Source organism: Globicephala melas, chromosome 14 (assembly GCF_963455315.2).
Source record: "Globicephala melas chromosome 14, mGloMel1.2, whole genome shotgun sequence".
Classification (NCBI taxonomy): Eukaryota; Metazoa; Chordata; class Mammalia; order Artiodactyla; family Delphinidae; genus Globicephala; species Globicephala melas.
The window spans coordinates 70,394,306-70,415,752 of NC_083327.1; positions in this window are offsets into that span (position 1 = coordinate 70,394,306).

Here is a 21,447-nt window from a genome sequence, read left to right on the forward strand (position 1 = left end):
AGAAGATCTGCGTTCATCAGAAAGAATCTTTCTCCCAATATTAAGATGATCACATTTTAAAATTCAGCCTTGAACATGGTTCTGTCACACCGTCTACACTTATAAACAACAGGGGAAAAACCACCACCGTGTGCATGGGGTAAAGAAATCAGACCAAGTGATCATTATGTGATAACGTATTAATAATAGATGGTATAATGAACCAAAAATGAGCTTGGCAAAACTCCCAGTTACTTTTCATCAAATAATTTCTATGATCTGCTTTGCCTGTGAAAAGTAGAACGAACACATTATCCCACATTTACCTGGGGGTGGAGTTGCTGGCACAAATCCAAAGACTGGAACAGTAACTCTGTGCTTGGCTTTACACCTTTCCAAGGTCCTTGCCCTCTAGAATGTATGTGTCTGTGGGAAGGAGCCCGAAAGCCTGATTATGCTTCATAGACTGGACCCCCATGTCCCTGAGTTTCCCAGCAAACATGCATGGGAGCCCCTCTGAGAGCTGTAGAAGTTCAGCTCCTGGGAAGAGCAGATGAGTTCCTGGTTTCCAGTTAGACGGTATGGAATGAGTACACAGACAAACTGCATGAGAACAGGTGGTGTATTTCCTGGCTACATTATCCTGTGCCATCCTGAGGTGGACCAGGGGAAGGAGCTGACCTTCAGAGGTCCAAGCTTGGCATGAGGCACAGTCAATATATGGGAGAGAAATCACACAGTTACAAAAGGGAAACCCGGGGCTTGTTCCTCACTCCACATCCTGCCCTCTACTGCACAGTGGGGCATGGCACCCGCTCAGGTTGGACCAGTCATCAGGCACTCTAAAGAGTTACAGCCTGTGTCCCTAAATCTTCTGAAAATGAATCTATGTGTGAAATGAAATAACACAGCACCGGTCATGGCGAGCATAGAAGAACCATGACTGGAGTTTCATGAGTATTCTGGTCTGGATATCAGAAACACGGAATTGCCTACAACACCCCCAGAAGGAAGGATCATTTTTTTCTCTGCCTCACTCTGGAGCTGGGACATCTCAGCTCATCTTCTCTAGCCCCTGCACTAGGATTTGTACCATCAGCTCCCGTGGCTCTCAGACCTTCAGACTCAGACCAAATTACACCACTGGTATAAGCCTAGGTATTGCTTACAGATAGACAGAAGATCATGGGACTTCTTAACCTCCGTAATCATGTGAGCCAGTTCCTCATAAGAAATTAATTAATTAATATATATTAAAGAGAACTAGCCCTCCCCCACTTACTGCCCATATGACCTCGGCAATTCACCTGATCTCTCTGAGCCTTAGTTTCCTCACTGATAAAATAAAGAAGTTAGATGATCTCAAAGCTTTTCCCACTTTTCAAACCTATGAGTTCTGAATGCTAAGGTCCTTGGACTCTCCCAAGTTCTTTAGAGTCACCCCTATAACTCCTTGCAAACAAGTATTAGCACAATTATAACCATTAGCGTTTCTATAATTTACATGCAATTCAAGTAAGTCAAGCACACTGGGCTTGGTGCCACTTACTGTAACCTATTGTCACCTATTACAGTTATCTCTGTCCATAAAGTTTCTGCCTTTCTCTCTAAAATCGACAACACCATGTATTTCAGAGCCACAGGGTAACAACCTGGATTTGAGAATGGAAGTATTCTGGAAGTCAGCCAAGCAAGACTTGGATACTAGTTCAGCTCTGAAATTGTCTACGTGCCTTTGGTTTCATCACTTAGGTCTTGTGTGCTTCATTCCTATCAGCTGAAAGTGGACATAGCAAAACCTTCACTACCTACCTCACAGGATTGCTGTGAAGTGCTGAATCCTAGAAGCTGACCTACCAGACCAGACCTACACTCAATCACCTTCCACCAGGCACCACTGCCATAAGTTCACCCCAGACCAGAAAACCCCCTCATTCTTGTTAGGGAGGGCTGATATTACTGAAGGGTTAGAAATCCTATTCTTATCCCAGCTTACCTTTGCAGCTTAATCTCTTGCTTACTCTTAAGACACACTCTCTAGCCTTATATCTAGGAGATATATATATATATATATATCCTAGCCTAGCACATAGTAGAAATTGCAAATTAGTAGTTTTATTATAACAGTGATCATGTTTAGCATTTTCACACCTTTGTTTATGTCATTTCTCCTCCTGAGTATCTTTTTCTTCAAAGCATAATTATACAGCAAAATCCAAACTTTTGTAGAAAAAAGTGAATGTTCTGACCTCTCGTGTTTACACATCTCTGATAAGCAGTTTCCACACGTACGTTTACTGTGGTAAGTTTTGCACGTTATATTTTTTTTTTACTATGCATATGTTCCTGGAGGTCACCAGACTGTGTCTGATATATTTTTAAATAGAGTCCCAATGCAGCTAGCCTACAACACTTCGCATAGGGAACTCAATAAATCCTGAATACATAATTAATAAAGAGTTAATGAAAACAGACCCGTGAGCCCAGAAATCATTTCTTGGCTGTGTAGCTTGCTTGATTTTGCCTTGCCATTTGGCTTAAGAAGGGCAGAAAGGGTATTTTCAGACTTGCCTAAAGTGGGAGTCGCTATGTACCTGATGTCATTAAACCCGTAGCCCTGTCTGCCCCAGAGTCCATTCCATTTCTGAGCATGTCTGTTGGGCTGAAAGCAAAAATCTTTATAATAGGACTAGACATTTTAATAGCCCCTGGGGAAATAAAAGCACTTCTTGAAGGTTATTTTTTTTCTGAATAAAAGTAGTCTATGCATAGAACAGCTAGAAAATATGTAGTAATTAGAAAAAAATATATTATTCTGTGCCCCTGAAATCATAATACTGCTAAGTGATATTTATTGGATTTTCATCATATGCTGCATCATCAGAGGCACTGTCTCACTTCAGCTTCACGATAACTATATTGTAGAAATCATTATTATTTGCATTTTACAAATAAGGAACTCGTGATAGAGAGATGGCAAGTCAGTTGTTCAAGGTTACACAACTAGGAAGTGATGGAATAGATAACTACTTGGTCACGACCAGAGCTCTCTACCCGGACATAAACATTTGAAGAATTTCAAAACAAGATGACTTCCCTATTCTGAGACTCTTAACCTTTGGTCTCCAAGGTATCAGAATATGAAAATGGATAGGAGCTTTCATGGTCACGGTGCAGCCTCCATTCAATTAGCCTTGAACTTAGAGGCTTCTCTTTCTCTCTTCCTCTCTCTGTCTCTCTCTCTCTTTGATTTTCTTTGGAAAAAAAAACTGAAAGGAAACTTGGTTTCCAATGGTTTTCATCAGTGGTCGCTACAGGGCTTTCCCAATGCTCAGGAAAAACAGGTCCTTGTGACCTTTTGCCAGGGATTCTCTGTGCATGACTCAGGCATCAGCAGCAGTCAAAGCCCAAGCACAAGGATGCCTATTGGCAGGTTGCACTGCCCCAGGGTGGAGCGGGGGCTCCTGGCTTGCCTGTACCTCTCTGCCAAATGCTTGAGGTGCAAGGTCCTTCATAGCACTTTCCTCCTCCAATATAGGCACCAAGAAGCCCATCAGTAGAGCCTCCCACCCAACAAAGGAAGTTGAGAGGCAGCAGCTAATCAAGCCAGGTGCCGGAGAGCAGAGAGGGAGAGAGGACTGAGGTGGGAGAGGGAGCACGTGGGGTGCGATACTACAGGGAGCCAGCCCCCTCCCCCCATTCGTAGTGCACTCTGTTATGAACAGGACGTACAGATGGGAATTCCTGTCAATGAAAAGGCCACACACATGGCACAGCAAACCTAACTAGACGCTGAATCTTCCGCAAAAGGACCTCAGTGTGACTGAGTGACCTTTAAACCATCACACCATGACAAACTGCTCCAATCTGGTTCAATCACCTAGCTTTCCCTAATGAGTGGAAAGTTGAATGCACTGTGTCTATTCTCCAAACAGCCCTGCAGGATCACTTTTATTACAACTGTTTCTTTTCTACTTTTACCTGACAGCTTCATCTGTTACTTAGCCATAAGTGATGCAGACTTTTGTGCATTTCATGCATTTTATAGATATTGGCATCGTTGGGCATTGTTTTGTTTATGCCTCTCTCCAGCATTTTTTTTCACTCCCTTTCTTAGGCAGATATTTCTTTCTTCTAATAACACAGGTGAGACACACAATATTGATCTGACTGCAACACAGAACCCTCCTGAAATACTGAGAGCCAATGACCTCGTACTGCACCATACAGTAAAAGTTAGGATAGCCTTAGCAAAAGGAGTCAGTCAAGTGTTTTATAAGACAGGAAACTATAAAAAGAGTGTTCTTCAGATTCTTCCCTCACTATAATCCATTCAGGTCATATTTTATTGGGGCTTATTACCAAGTTAGAGAGTGATAAGTGTGGAAACTGTGGAAATGTCTTATGGCCAAATTGATGTTGCTTCGAAACCCTAGTGACTCACGCTGCAGAACACTACACATTATCCATTAAGGTGCCTTTCTCGGACTTTTGTCAGCAGGGCCTTTTACAAGCTCATTCTAGGTTCAAGTTCAGCCACAAGCTCACTGGGAGAGTGGGTGTGATCTCTGCTGTAAAAGGTACTGCAAGTCACTAGATTTTTTTCAGAATTAAGGAAAAGACACCACAAACTGCACATTATCCTTCATCGACTTTATTCAATTAAATACCTTGAGTTATAAGATACATTTAAATGTTCCTAAATGTTTAAGACATTTACAGTACTCTCTTTCTCTCTCTCTTTTAAACCCAATGATTCGCCTCCACTTTTTTAAACTTCAAATAAGAATATGCCTTGTCAATGTCATCATACCCATGAACATGTTAGATTTCATTATTCTACATCTGAAAAAGAATAAATAAATCCCAGTGGGTCATTAAATTTTGTAAGGTTCCCAAACCTATAACAGATAAAGTCATACCCTACTTCAAAGAGTGTCACCAAAGCAAGTTAAAACAAGGATTCTCCATTTATGTATAGTCCTGAAGGTTAAATCTATATCTTATCTAATTTATGAAATCAAAATAGAGCATTAAATAAACAAACTTTCAGGTCATTGTCATATAAATGATAGTTTTATAATTCTGATTATTATTTTTTGTCAGAATCAACGATGGCAGATTTTTGCAATATAAGTGAATAAGAGTAGGGATTTTCAAAATAAAGCATTAAATATTTATTGGCTGTGTACAAAGTACTTCTTAGTCAGGTGATGCCATCTTGCAGAGAGCTGAATATTTTCCAGGTTTGCTGGCAATATGTTTTAGAGAAGGGGAGAGAAATCAGCAGATCTCTGACTTTTCTTGGGACTAGACTCAACAGATTTTTAAACCAGGTACATTCAGCTACTTAGGTACATGGAAACTGCTCTCAAGCTTTATTGAATTGCTGGTTCATACACAGGAACTAAATTAGGTCTATAATTTCAGATGCCCTTTTTTAATGACTCATTTTTCTGTCAATAAAATTGACAACAGAGACCAGTACAGTTCCTTTGCCCACCTCTGAGCTGCCCTGTTGAGTCACGTGACACAGTCAAATGTTGCCAGATATAGGCTGTCACTTTCTACTGGCGTTTTCATGGAAATAAGATTAGAAAAATGGAGCCTGCACATGCCCAGGGAGGTTTTCAGCAGACATGAGGGATGGCATCAATCATTCACCAGAAGGTCTGAGATTTTCATTGATAGTGCAGACCTTATTTGTGTAACTAAAGTATGTTCTTTTTCTGGTAAAAGTCATCTCCTTTGGTGGGGGCTTCTTTACTGACCTCAGAACCCCCTAAAAGATTCAAACAGCTTATCTTCCTTCCCTTCCTGAGACTAGAGAATTTCTAAAATGAAATAGGGAAGTTAGGTTTAACTATGAGTTGAAGTCACATAAAGAATTTGCAAAATGTGCTCATCACAAGGGAAAAACTCTAATGATCCTTTTTTTTTTTCACGGTACGCGGGTCTCTCACTGTTGTGGCCTCTCCCATTGCGGAGCACAGGCTCCAGACGCATAGGCTCAGCGGCCATGGCTCACGGGCCCAGCTGCTCCGCGGCATGTGGGATCTTCCCAGACCAGGGCACGAACCCGTGTCCCCTGCATCGGCAGGCGGACTCTCAACCACTGCGCCATCAGGGAAGCCCTAATGATCCTCTTATAATCATTTTCAAAGGAAAAAATGGATAACCCTCAGCTTTATTCTGACATTTTCCCCCATTGATGCCAATCAAGTCATTTATTGGCTAATGTAACCAGATAGACTGTACTCATGAATATTTTGACACTTAAAGACAGATAACAAAGGAACAAATATATAAGCTTGCCAAAGAATATAGAGACATGCTGAATAAAAGCCACCTTGGTGTTAATACACTCCTCCACTTTAAGAAAAGTGAAGAGGCCCAGAGAAAACTATGAGAGTTGAAGTGTAAATGTGACAATTTATATAAGATGTAAATTATTAATACATTTTAAGCTTTGTTACAATTTTTAAATTTTTAATTAATGTAATTAAAAATTAAATTAAAATATAGAAGTTAAGAATACTTTTAAAAATGATGCTGGCTGTTCAAGAAAAGAAATAAAATAAGAAAAATAAAATACTGAGGTAACATTTTGCCTGAGTAAATTGGCAATGATTTTTTTTTTACTTTAATATCATGCTCATTAACCAGAGCATGGGAAAACTGGCAATTCTCATTCTTTGTTGTTATGTATATAAGTTGGTAGAAATCCTATAAAGAACAATTTAGCTATATCCATCAAAATTACAGATGCACCCTACTGTTTTACCCAGAAAGTTCCAACTTTAGGAATTAATTCTACTGATATACTCTCACTCATGCAAAATGTCTTTGAGCAAAGATACTAATTGAAGCCCTGCTGGAAATAAAAATAACAAAAATTGGAAGCAACTTAAATGTGCATCAGTAGAGGGTAATTAAATATATATCTTTAACTTATAAATATGGACAATGAAATGTTATATGGCATCTAAGACAGATAAGGCAGACAATTATGTAAAAGTTCATATGGTACAAATGTAATTACATAACCAAAATGCAGAATAATGTGCAATATATAATTCTATTTGTGCATATATGCTTATCAGTGTACAGATTAACTCTAGAGGTATACATAAGAAACCAACAAAAGTGGCTATATGGGAATAAAAATCGGGAAACTTTTTAATTTATATCATGCACAAGTGTTACCAAGAGGGAGGATAAAAAAGAACAGAAAAGGAAAGAAAAAAAAGAAAAAAGATAATAAAATAATTCAAGAGAGAAAGAAATAACAAAATTAATTCTCTGTGTACAATTTAACATGGTTAATAAAGTGCTTACTACGTGAAAAGCAATAGGTCTATATTGGTAATTATTCTCTCCATTTTTATAGGATTTTAGAGTTTGAAAGCATTTTCCCAGAGTTGATGCCAAGAGATCTATATTGCAAAACTTGGACCCATGCTGACTCATTGCCTAATAGTAAGGAAGTCGTTTTTATCTTTTTATACTTTTATATCTGACTCTTTGTACAATGATTATAAGACTTTTACCTTCTTTTCAAATCAAATGTAATGCCAAAAAATAAATCACAGAACTGAAAATTTTTTTAGCAAACATGCACCACAGTTCTAAAAATTGTTTCCTTAGGACCCTTAGAGGAGTAGAATATTTTCATGTTAATCCTTTCATTTCAAAGAATTATTTTCCTAAACCATTTCTTTGTCTTGTGTTTTCTCTGATTTTCATTCACATATTTTAGCTACTTCTGTTCTCACTTGAGTTTTTGTTGACAGACTTCAAAAATAGCATTTACTGGGCTTCCCTGGTGGCGCAGTGGTTGAGAGTCCACCTGCCGATGCAGGGCACGTGGGTTCGTGCCCTGGTCCGGGAAGATCCCACATGCCGCGGAGTGGCTGGGCCCGCGGGCCATGGCCGCTGAGCCTGTGCATCCAGAGCCTGTGTTCCGCAACGGGAGAGACCACAACAGTGAGAGGCCCACGTACCACAAAAAAATATATATAGCATTTATTTAGCTCCTTTTGCCAGTGCAGTGAGTTACTTAACTTTTTAACCATGGACAGTCTAATCCATGTAACTACAGTGTGCCTGCCTAGCCACTCCTTGGGTTCCCTGGAGATACTCTGTCTCCTTATAATCTCACCCTATTTTCCTTTCAGATTCCCACCAAGCCAGGTTCTCATTCAGACTGTTAGTTCTGCTAAGGCTAGGAGCACTGTCAGCTCTAATTAGATTCTATTCCTCACTACAAGCCTACTGTGGAATGTGCTTCCATAATAAAATTTAGTCTGAAATAGAGTGTGTGCTAAAGGTCAACCTAAGATAGCCTTTGGCTTCCCTCTAGATTCTAAATTGATTTTCTAGTTCATGAATCTCCTCTTTTATATTTGTTTGCTGGATGGCATGACCTTAGTGGAAAAGAGTTCTGATAATCCACCCATCTAGCGCCATTGTTTCTGGTGGCTTTACTTGGGATGGGCTGGATTCTGGGAGTCTAAAATCCTTGCTGCCCTAAAATCAGGTAATCTAGGTCATTGTATCTCCTTGTCAGAGCCTCCTCTGATACCTTTTCCCTTAATCATCTATGCAGACCCTTTCCCTTTGGTTAACATAGAGTTCTACTCTTGGGTTTGTCATTGACACACGTCTGTAACACTGGCATCACAGGGGGATGGGGCAGCTCTTCAGGATATTGATTTGCAAGAGAAAACTAGGATCCCAGTGAGTTCTCGGAGATTATAGTAGAAGTGACTCTCAATTAACAGGCTTTTAAGTACCTATTATGTAGACTCAAATAGCATATAATGTAGTTGGGGAGATAAGTCATGGACTCATGATTAGGCTAGGGAAAGCAGTAAATGCCATGTGCCAAATAAATGGTACATATATTAAAGTATCATGGGAGCCCATAATCAGATAGCAACCACCTCCAGCTGGGATAAGCTTGGAAGACTTTTTGGACAATTTCGATTGAGTTTTCAAAGATAGGAAGCATTTACGCCATTGAAGTGAAGAGATACTACTGAAGGAGGAAAAGGCATAAATCAAAAACAAAGTATAAAATAGGTTTGGGATGCACTGAGCACACACAATGGCTGGAATGGAGGTGTCTCGCGTATGGAGGTCAGAAGGCTTGTCATACTCAGAGATCCCTTCTTTAGGAAACTGCCCAGCCCATAGCCTTCTGCTCAGGGAAGAAGCCCCAGCACCATGCCCCGCCCCCCCGCCCCCGCCTTTATGTCTTAATTGCATGGATGGGCAATCACTGGTGAAACTGGACTTGGGCAAGTGACTCAGAAGCAGCCAAATCAATTAGCACAGTGATGTCCTGAAATGATAGTCTCTGTCCAGAAGAGATGAGAGTGCTTAGCTGAGTTATTTATACCAGCTGCCTTTGGATTTTTTTTTTTTTTTTTTTTCCGGTACACGGGCCTCTCACTGTTGTGGCCTCTCCTGTCGCGGAGCACAGGCTCCGGATGCACAGGCTCAGCAGCCATGGCTCACGGGCCCAGCCACTCTGCGGCATGTGGGATCCTCCCGGACCGGGGTACGAACCCGTGTCCCCTGCATCGGCAGGTGGACTCCCAACCACTGTGCCACCAGGGAAGCCCTGCCTTTGGAATTTGAAGACTGATCATATGATAGCAAAGGGAAACAAAGATGACATGACAGAGGGACCATACAGGATGATGACCCTTCAGCCACTCTTCTTATATCTTTTTTTTTACACGTTTTAAATTGAGATATAGTTGATGTACACTCTCCTTATATCTTGAGTTTCTCTTTGCATCTACAAGGAGTATCCCAGGGCATCCATATTTGAGATGGGGAGGTTAAGGATTATGGGGCAAGGCCCTGGCCTTAACCATGGCCTTGGAATTTGCAGAAAGATCCATAATGCCTCAATTCCCCCACCCCTATGGCTGAAGAAAATGTGAAAGTGGGCTAACATGAGGGGAAGATGGAGGTAGGATGGAAGCTTTGCTGTCTTTCAACATATGAAGCTTCTTTCCAAGTTTACAAATTGCAGGATTTAATCGGTTCATAACTAGCATTACCTGGAGGTAGACATATCTCCATTTTCATTCAGAGAGAGAGTACAACCCCCAAATCTGGAACCTGAGTGCTTGGAATTGAATCCCACCCTCCCCAGTATCAGCTATATAACCTAGGGCAAGTTATTTTTTTTCTCTGTACCTCAGTTTCCACATCTGAAAACAATAAGGAGGAGGATAATAATCATATCTGCCTTATAAGGTTGTTATAAGAATTAAATAAAGTGCATGGCACATAGTAGGAACTATATAAACACTGTTATATAAACTTAGCATATTTTTATTTCCAAAGATTCTATGTAAGTTCAGTGGGTACTGTATGTCCCCCAGTGTAGGCCCCTATGGACTTAGGTAAAACACTCAGGATCATTTTCATAATGAATAAATGATATGATGGTATAAAGAGTCCTGTTTGGGTACCATGCTAGCATAATATAACAAAAAGATAAATTAAAAAACAGGGTTCTAGAATTTCTTTCTTCCCACGATACTGAGCAGCAGGGAGAGAAAACTATGGGACTTTGTGTGGAGAATAGGAGGCCCATACAGGGACACAGTTCCAGGTCATCACAGCACCCACTGCATCTTCTCTGTGTGCCCATACCTAAGGTTGTGCCATGCAGCATGTTTGAATTGAAGGAGAACATTGCAGGGGACTCCATGCTTTCTTTGCAAGGAGAATACAAGGGCCAGCAATACAGAGATTACATCAGTGAGGCATTTTTAAAATCACTTGCTATTTGAAATTCTCTGAAACAAAACAAGAAGAAAAAACAACAGCAATACCTAAAATGCGTGCCTCAGCAAACTGACAATCACTGACCTGGCACTGACTCTGTCCGGGTAATGGGAGACCGCAACGGGACGCCTGGAGCCCTGCAGCTCTGAGATGGAGAGAAGGTTCTTTCACAGCAACTCTGGAGAGAAAGAGGACAAGAGAGCAGAAGACAGTGATCAGCAGATTTCCGATGATGGCTGCGAGAGACAAGATCTCAAATGCACCGGATTTTAATGCCAATCTGCTTTCCAGTCTCATCTAACACACTTGAGTCTCACATAGGTCCGTCTTTCTTTTCAGGCTCCCAGGGGGAATCGTTTCTGCCTTTAGATCCCCTTTAGCCTTCTTTTGTTCCCACACACCTAAGGTCTAGCAAAAGCCTTACTTCTTGAGCATTTGTCCCAGGTGTGCTCTCAAAACATCCATTGTCTCGATCTTAACATCACAGACCAAAGCAAGATCTTTATTTCCTTGAATCTGCTCTATTTTAAAAACCTCCTTCCTCTTCTGGTTTCAATTGTCCACAGTCTATTCAAAACACTTGAAAAGACTTCATCTTCCCAAGCATCACTTTATCACAATATTGCCTTTTCTTAGAATCCTATAGTTGCTCTTTATTGCTTCCTGAATCCCATTAATATCTAAGACTAGGGGCTTCACTGCCTTCCAACTGCTGGACCTCCCATCCTCTCACATTTTATTCCAACCCTGACTGCCATGTTTTCTATTACTTTCCCATTCTGCTGCCAGCAGAGAGTTTTTTATCCTCCTCTCATTCCTCATCACACATGTGACATCTTCCCTTTGAACACAACTGTCCTACTCTTTGCCCAACCATGTCTTGAAAAATCTTCAATATGATGGCTTTCACTCAAAACTTATAGTTTTCCCAAACAGTAAATAATTTTTCTTCTTTCTTCCTCAATTCCTGAATATTCCACCATTGTAAACACAGAGGAGGATGAAGACAATGATGACGGTAACTTTGATGAAAAAAATAATAACAGCTTGTGTATGGCTAGAATTTTGCAGTTTGCATAGCAATTTCACACAAATCTTATATTGTTGCTGTTCCTGTTATTATTATTTAGTTAGCAGAAACTATCCAAAACTCTTTTCTTCCTCACATCTCTCTATATTTCACACAGTGCTTCATATACATGGAGTAAAAGGAAGCTAGAAGGATAGACTGAGTTTTTATTGCATAGTTTTAGAAAATAATTTCCCCATGATTCCTCCTGTTTTCTCACTTTGCAAGCTGGGATGATAAATAATTTGCCACTCTCTTCCCTCTACCAGGGGAGCTTTGAGGATTAAGGGTAGAATTATGAAAATGACTCATTTTACAAAGTGACCAAGAGAAGAAGTGGAATTCAAGAGAATCATGGCCCAAAGGGTCACGATTTGGGAATCATGCCCCACCCGGCATATTCCTTCTGCCTCTTTCCTATATCCATTCCAGCTTTAAGAGTATGAAGTAGGCACAGCAAAGAAAAGCTATCCCAGAACTCCTGAGCTTTTATCCTAAAAATCAAGACACACACTGGCCATGAGTTAAGCTGGCCAGTAGATTTAGCAGAAATATATATTTCTGCCATAGTATCTAATTTTGGCATAGTATCTAATTAACTGTGCACATAATTCAGACCCCTGAGGCAACTTCCAAATAAATGTTCGTCATTTCCACAGGCATTAACACCTATTACTTTGCGGAGAAAAGCTCCAAGAAAAGATAATCTTGGTTTTGCATCGCTAAAGCAGCACTCTGAAATAAAATATTTGCTCTATTTCGGTATTTATTAAGAAATGTTTATATTCTGGGTATCTTTTTTCTAAACTACTGATTTCTTCCTCTTAATTTTGCAAAGTATTTAACATGCAACACCGTGGGATGCCCCTTTTGGAGAACAGAACAACCTTGCAGAGCGGCCAATTAGTGCCACTCGGGGCATTTTTACAGCACTCGACCTTTTTTTGTGCTTTATGCTTTTTCAGAAGCTACTTTTTATTTTAGGGCAATGAAACTAGACCCAAGGTATATTTAGACAACCATAATGAGGGTTTATCACAACTGGGGGAAAGTGAAGAAATGTAGAGGAAAAAGGAGGGAAAAGGTAACCAACACAAAACGAGCACAGACACGGCACCTGATGTGATGCTAGGTATTTTAGTTATTTACACGGTTAACATTTTATTTTGAAAATTTTGAAAGAATAGTCCAATAAACACATATAATCTTCACTTATATTCATTGATTGCTAACATTTTGCCCGATTTGCATGCCATATCTGTACCATATATATATAGAGAGAGAGAGAGAGAGAGAGAAAGATATATATGTATATATATAGGACATATATATGTTTTATATAATACATATATATGTAGAGAGACATATATTTATGAGAGAGAGAGAGAGAAACACATGTACACATACACATATTACCTGTGTGCATATATATGGCACATTTTAAAGTAAGTTGTACATAACACTTCACCTCTAAATACTTCAGCATGCATCTCTCAAAAAACAAGGATGCTCTTCCACAAAATCTCTGTATCATCATCACACTCTTTGGCCATATTAAGTTTGATCTCTTGGATATGTGTCAATTTTAAGATCACTTGTAATTTCTCAATTGTAAAGATACACTTTTCCTTACAATTCAAATGTAATATGGGGGGGAGGGCAGTGCTACTTTGAGAATATCACTTTCTTCAACAATGTTTCATCTGTTTTAAGCATCAATTGATGACCCTGAATTATAAAAATATGATTCCAATTTTACCAATGAAGAAACCAGGTTTTACCTTCTTTTTATTAACTAGCTAACATGTAGCTGAGCCAGCCTTCAGACCTACCCAGGGCTATAGATTCGTAATCAGCTGCCCTCTGGGGTCATGCTGCCTCGTTAAGATCTTGGTAAAATTGGCCCCAATTCCTATAACACAGTTCAGAGAAAACGCATTGCCTTTTTTAAGATTCCTGTAACTTCTTCCAGGACTTACACTGTCAGGGATACTCCAGCCTCCTGGCCCTGATGAATCAGAGCTTCCTGTTCCATGCTAACCCAAAAGCTGAGCCCAGTTTTAGTTTCTTTCCTTGATTTCCATATTAAAAGAGCTTCTGAGTGGGTAGTAGACTTTCGTGAAGAGATGTTAAAGGAAAAGATTTACTTTGCCTCTTCACCAAAAATCTAGAACTGAATATTAGACATTTCTATTCTAAAAGTCATTTGTCTCGTCTCCATGTCCCTAGCCTCACCCACCCCAGCTTCTCAGTATTCTTCTTGATGTGAACACAAAGATTAACTTCCTCTCATATTTTTATGGAGAATAATTCAGCACTCCCCAAGCCCTTATAGTAAACTCCGCTGTTCCTGCTTCCCTATGCGTATCCAGACTCAAAGATTTAAATTACACCTGATCAAAATGTGATCAAGCACTGAGCTTCCAATTCTCTCTCAGTCATTCTGAGGGGGACTGCAGGAGGTAGAAGGAGTGGAATTCTTGTTACACGGTATCTTAGGAAAATCAACCAATTAGCCTAAGGCCTTAAAATAAAGTCAGAGCCTAGTTTATATGCCTTTGAGTTTCCATGGAGATAAAACATTAACTGGAATGGGCCACTGTGAGGATGGTAAGAGGTTGACAGTCTCAGTAAAAATGATACAAGTGTTGGGTTTCATATTTACAGTAACTGGTTTGGGGCTATACATGGAGTTACTCTTTCCCACAGAAGAAAGTGGCCCTTACATGCATAAAAAGAATAAGAGAAAGGGGAATTTTCATAGAGATATAAAAGAGTAAATATAGATACTTGGGAAGCAATACCAAGCTAAATGAGTTATCTTCTGCCTTTCAAAGAATCAAGACAGGATCTTGTAAGAAGAGAGAAGCACCAAATGTCCCCAAGCCAGACGGAAACCTCCACCGTGTCCTGCTAACATATGAGAAAAGAAAGATATTCAAGATGGTAGGAGAATTAGCAATAGTCGTCTTAATTTTGTAAATATTTTTAGAATGCTTTATGAGATTAATCATTTTTTAAGCAGGTTTTTTGTTTGTTTGCTTGTTTAACCACAAAGACTATAATACAGGAAAAAATACCAGAACTTTAGGCAAATTCTATGCATGTTTTAAACTTTGTACACACATCTATGGAGACCTTTGTGGGTGTTAAATATGAATACGTTTTATTCAAATGATATTGCCAAAGTGTTCCCCCAAACAGGACCTGTTCCCAAAACAACCAACTTTCCCAAAGCAGCCACTTACTGCAGGCTTTTCTTTTATACTGTCCAACCTTGGGTCATCAGTCTGTGAAGCATCCAGTTCATTTCACATACAACCTTTTACTGCTTTGAACTTGAGAGCACAATGTCAATGTCTATATTCTGTTTTGGAGTGGAAGAGACTACAAAAGATTTTGCAATAGGTTACCCCATCAGCTTGTCACAGGAGAACAAACACAACTTGCGGCAAGGGACAAGGTCCCTGGTTCTGTCTGCACAGCTCTGAGAGATGCCACTTGGCGATGACTTCGCTTTGCTTCTCTGCAGCCTGTCCATACCCACTACCCACCTCCTCTCCCCTCCCAGTTCTCATATCTCTTTTTTGTCAACCATTGGCTGCTTCCTAGCTTTTTGTGTGTGTGTGTGTGTGGTACGCGGGCCTCTCACTGTTGTGGCCTCTCCCGTTGCGGAGCACAGGCTCCGGACGCGTAGGCTCAGCGGCCATGGCTCACAGGCCCAGCCGCTCCGCGGCACGTGGGATCTTCCCGGACCGGGGCACAAACTCGTGCCCCCTGCATTGGCAGGCGGACTCTCAACCACTGAGCCACCAGGGAAGCCCTGCTTCCTAGCTTTGAAAGAGTTTTCTGCTCTGCGGTCAGGCCTGTGCCAGAGTTAATAAAGGTTTCACCACTGCTGTGCCTCTCTGTTCACACCATCTCAGGAGAAATAACTCAGACAACAACTGTTCCGAAGAGGAAAAGAAGAAAAGCCAAAGAGAATTAAACTAAACGTAAGGCACTTGTCTTTTGAAGATCTCCTCTCCTTTGCCAGGATCAGGATGAACTATTTCTTCCCACAGCACCCCTCCTCTTCTAATCATTGTTATCATCTCCTGTGGACAGACCTGCCTCGTTTTTATCTATGTCTAGCTTCCAGAAACCATGTGGACTACAAAGAAATAGCAGAAAGAGCGTAGTGACAAAGTCCAATCTCATCCAGAGGGATGACTTTGAAAGACTGAGGAGAAGATGTAAGAAAGTGTCAGGAGTTTTTTTGAAGAGGAACTTCAGAAAAGGAAGTAAGAATAGGCAAAAGTGGCATAAAGCTGGGGAGATGCTGTTTGCTGCTCTTAACTAATTGAAATGGTTCCAGGGAGTCACAGGCAAGCCATTTTATGGTTCTTAAGGAAGGTTCTATTTTTTTTCTAGGAGTAGAAAATAAAACAAATTATAAAAATTTTTCAAAAAAGTTCAAAGGAATCCATTAGCCTGATAAAAAGATCCAACCTCTTTTATATATTTAATTATCAAATTATAATTGCTCTGAAATAATAAACAGTAGTTCACAATTTTTTAATGCTTGGTATAAGCTAGGCATTATTTAAGTGACTTGTTTGGATTACTCCCATTTTATAGACGAGGAAACTAAAACTTAAACAAAACAATTTGCTCAAGTTTCCAAACTTGCATTAGTAAGTGGTGAAACTGTACAAACTACCGCAACTACTCAAGACTCCATACTTTGAAGCGGGATTAGCCAATATAGGAAAATGCCAAAAGGAAGATTCAGGACCATGGAGGATCAAGACTTACACAGTCTTAATATTACCTATGGCTCTACCAGATCCTCAAAAATCAACTTCTGGTAAATTTCGTCATAACTACTTTTAGGCAATTCAAATAAAAATGTCCAAAAAAAAAGACATCAAGGGCTTCCCTGGTGGCGCAGTGGTTGAGAGTCCACCTGCTGAAGCAGGGAACGCGGGTTCGTGCCCCGGTCCTGGAAGATCCTACATACCACGGAGTGGCTGGGCCAGTGAGCCATGGCCGCTGAGCCTGCGCGTCCGGAGCCTGTGCTCTGCAACGGGAGAGGCCACAACAGTGAGAGGCCCGCATACCGCAAAAACAAAACAAAACAAAACAAAACAAAAAAACATCGAGAAAGGGAAGGAGAGTTTTACCAGTCCTAGGAAGCCAGAAAGCTAGCCAGCTATTCTCCCATAGCTGTGAATGCACTTGGCCAAAAGAGATTCACCTGCGAGGTGGAAGAGGGGTGGACAGAGGGGCCAGGGGTAGCAGGAATAACTAAAGGTTGTTTGCTAGAGAGAGAGCACTACAGACTTGCCAGATGGTGAAAATGCTCACTTTGAGGAGGTCCCATTTGAATGAGGTAAAAAGAGAAGTAGGAGCTCTAAGGACAGCAAAGCAAAGCTGCCTCTGTCTCCCTAGAGGAAAGGACATGGGGAACCCCTTGGTGCTGCCCATAGGTAGTAGCAAAGAGTCTCTGCCATTATAACTGGAGCATTTCAGTAGAAATGCATATGGGCTCTTAAGTGTTTCCAGATCCCTGCTTCATTTAAGCCTTCTAGGGTAAGTAAACACCAGCAACACTTTCCAGTCAAATTGGCAAACATTCTACCTTTCTGTTTGTTGACTGTCAACAGTTTGTCTTCGATATTTCTGATGGATCAGTGTTGAGAAATGGGACCTTGGAGAATCAAGGCCTTTCGCCTTGCATTAATTCCTCTGCCTGATCAATAAGAGAAATAACAGTGCACTGCTCAGAACCCTGCTGCAGATAAATTAGATAATGTCTACAGAGGATAATGAAGATTAAAATGGTGCACGTACCATTGTCATGAATAATGAACACATTAGCTATACATTGTTATCCCAAACATACATTTTAAAGCTTATCGACTACAAAACCGGTGACATTTTAGTAGATGTTGGTTCAACTTAAAAGGAGGCCCTTTTGAAAAGTGATCGACTATATTCAAATAAGACTTTTAAATAATTTTCATATTTCTATTAACTGTTTATTTAGGATCACATTATACATGGTCACTCATTATCACTAGGCCATTCTGAGCTTTTCACAAAAGGATTTCAAATAGGACCAGGGTTTTATTGGTCAACCTAGCCAGTAATGACTCTTTCTTCTTTTTTTTTTTTAAACATCTTTATTGGAGTATAATTGCTTTACAATGGTGTGTTAGTTTCTGCCCTATAAAAAAGTGAATCAGTTATACATATACATATTTTCCCATATCTCTTCCCTCTTGCGTCTCCCTCCCTCCCACCCTCCCTATCCCACCCCTCCAGGCAGTCACAAAGCACCGAGCTGATCTCCCTGTGCTATGCGGCTGCTTCCCACTAGCTATCTATTTTACGTTTGGTAGTGTATATATGTCCATGCCACTCTCTCACTTTGTCACAGCTTACCCTTCCCCCTCCCCATATCCTCAAGTCCGTGCTCTAGTAGGTCTGTGTCTTTATTCCTGTTACCCCTAGGTTCTTCATGACTTTTTTTTTTCTTAGATTCCATATATATGTGTTAGTATACGGTATTTGTTTTTCTCTTTCTGACTTACTTCACTCTGTATGACAGACTCTAGGTCCATCCACCTCACTGCAAATAACTCAACTTCGTTTCTTTTTATGGCTGAGTAATATTCCATTGTATATATGTGCCACATCTTCTTTATCCATTCATCTGTTGATGGACACTTAGGTTGCTTCCATGTCCTGGCTATTGTAAATAGAGCTGCAATGAACATCTTGGTACATGACTCTTTTTGAATTATGGTTTTCTCAGGGTATATGCCCAGTAGTGGGATTGCTGGGTCGGATGGTAGTTCTATTTGTAGTTTTTTAAGGAACCTCCATAATGTTCTCCATAGTGGCTGTATCAATTTACATTCCCACCAACAGTGCAAGAGGGTTCCTTTTCTCCACACCCTCTCCAGCATTTACTGCTTCTAGATTTTTTGATGATGGCCATTCTGACTGGTGTGAGATGATATCTCATTGTAGTTTTGATCTGCATTTCTCTAATGATTAGTGATGTTGAGCATCCTTTCATGTGCTTGTTGGCAATCTGTATATCTTCTTTGGAGAAATGTCTATTTAGGTCTTCTGCCCATTTTTGGATTGGGTTGTTTGTTTTTTTGTTATTGAGCTGCATGAGCTGCTTGTATGTTTTGGAGATTAATCCTTTGTCAGTTGCTTCATTTGCAAATATTTTCTCCCATTCTGAGGGTTGTCTTTTCGTCTTGTTTATGGTTTCCTTTGTTGTGCAAAAGCTTTTAAGTTTCATTAGGTCCCATTTGTTTACTTCTGTTTTTATTTCCATATCTCTAGGAAGTGTGACCCCTTCTTCTTAAAATTTTTTTCAGAAAATTGGAAAGCATTATTAAGAAAAAGATAAATAAACCCTATCTATGAAGTTCTACCCACTCTTTGGACCTTGCAAGTCCTCCTGCCACTGCCAATTACCCAGCCACTGGCATGACCCACCTGATGTGCTTCTCCCAGCTAAGCCTCACCAGCTGCTTGCCCCTCCATTTAACTGCCTAACCCACCCCAATTTAAATGCCTGGATCCATGATGAATCTCTTAAATTTTGCTTTGTGGTTATGTGATCAATCAGTCAATCTATGCTAGTGAATTCTAGAGTAACTAATACATAAGTAACAGCTTGCAACTTTTACCTGGGACCTCATCACATGATGGTTGTTCCTAAATCTCTGTGTACATAACAGAGGTTGCTGGAGATGTAACTACCTCGGTACGTACTGACTCTGTGACCCGCTCAGTCCTCACTACTCCAGAGCATCCTCCGCGCTCACCTCCCTTCAGGCTTCTTCAGCTCTTTATTTATTGTGCGAACTGTAAATCTGTTGTGGCATGTCCCTTGGCACTTACACTGGACGAGCTTCTTGACTAGAACAAATTTTAAACTAATGTGCTCTCTCTGGCCACTAGTTGGGAATTTTATCATTCTGAGAGACAGAGCCACAGAGACAGAGCCAGAAACAGACGCTCCAGTGACTCATTTCTGAACAAAATCCTAAAATAAGCAAGCTTTCCAAATGTGCATAAAATTTCAACTGCATCTGTACGTCCTGCTTATCTCTGGTACAAGGAAGCTTATTTAAATTGCCTCCAGAACTTGCCCCTACCCTCCAATAATATGGACAGTGCCAGTGCAGGGTGGCAGGGCAGGGGTCCTTGCGGAGAAGGAGAGAGAATGTTTCAGAGGGCAAACTGGAGAATCCACCCCTTAGGCCCTGCTGCTTACCGTTTGCAAATGCAGGGCTGAGTCTGGGGCATCAGAGGGGAAGGTGGGGGAATTAGGTGGCAATTATTTACACGGGATTCATGGTGGAGCAAAAATCTTTTCCTAAAGAAAGTCTTTAGATGAAAAGGATAATTTTGGGAAGGAAGTTTTTTCATCCACAGTGTTAGATGAGCTTATTTAAGCAGAAATTCTTAACCTGGGCTCTATGGAACCCCTAAAAGTTCCTGAGGGTATTCTGCAATTCGATGCAGAATGATGTGGTATGTGTATTGCATGAGAATAATTCAAGACTACAACTCTTAAATATTTTCAGCCTCAAAGAATAATTCATGACCTCAAAACATTTATAAAATTGAATTATAAACTGTAAACTTAAAAGACCCAAAGAGAGACATTCTGAATTACTGTATGGACATATTGTACCTAGGCAGTGATTTATTCAGGTATGGTAAACGATGACCAAAGTAAGTGAAAGATACTATTTACTTATCATTATTATTTTTTTATATCACCTTTTTGTATGCACAAACCCAGTGAAAGTGGGATGCTTCATGGAGGACAGAGAGAAAACAATAGGATTAACAATGCTCTGAGATCCATGGATTCATGTAAACCTTCTAAGCTTCTTATTTCAACTCTAAGATAAGAATTCGATCTGATGACATTTCAAGTGAACTTTCAACTCTGAACTTCTATAGCAAAGCCTTTATCCATGCTATAATTTAAATATTTGTTCTCAAAGGTACAATCAATACAAAACAAAATTTTAAAATAAAAACAAATACACAAGGAAAAATACGTAAATTTTGTGTTCTTTTAAAACCTGTCCCAAAATTAAGACACTTCCTTGCCAGAAACCACACTGGAATATCTACAGAATTTGTCCAAAAGCACAACTTTCTTATGATTTGGTGACAGTCATTGAAAAAAGAATTGTAGTTTGCGGGACTGCCTAATTTGTTGATAACTAAACACTAGCAGTTATTCTTAAACTTCAGCCTGCATCAGATTCACCTCAAGGGCTGATTGAAATAGATTTCTGGGTACCACCCCCAAGATTTCTGGTTCACTGTGTGGGTGTGGAGCCTGAGAACTCGCCTTTCTAACATGTTCCTGGATGATGCTGAAGCTCTTGCACCAAGAACGACAGTCTACCCTGCAGCTGCATCCACCCTGCACTACCCTCCACCCTGCACAGCCCTCCACCCTGCACTACCCTCCACCCTGCACTACCCTCCACCTTGCACAGCCCTCCACCCTGCACTACCCTCCACCCTGCACTACCCTCCACCCTGCACAG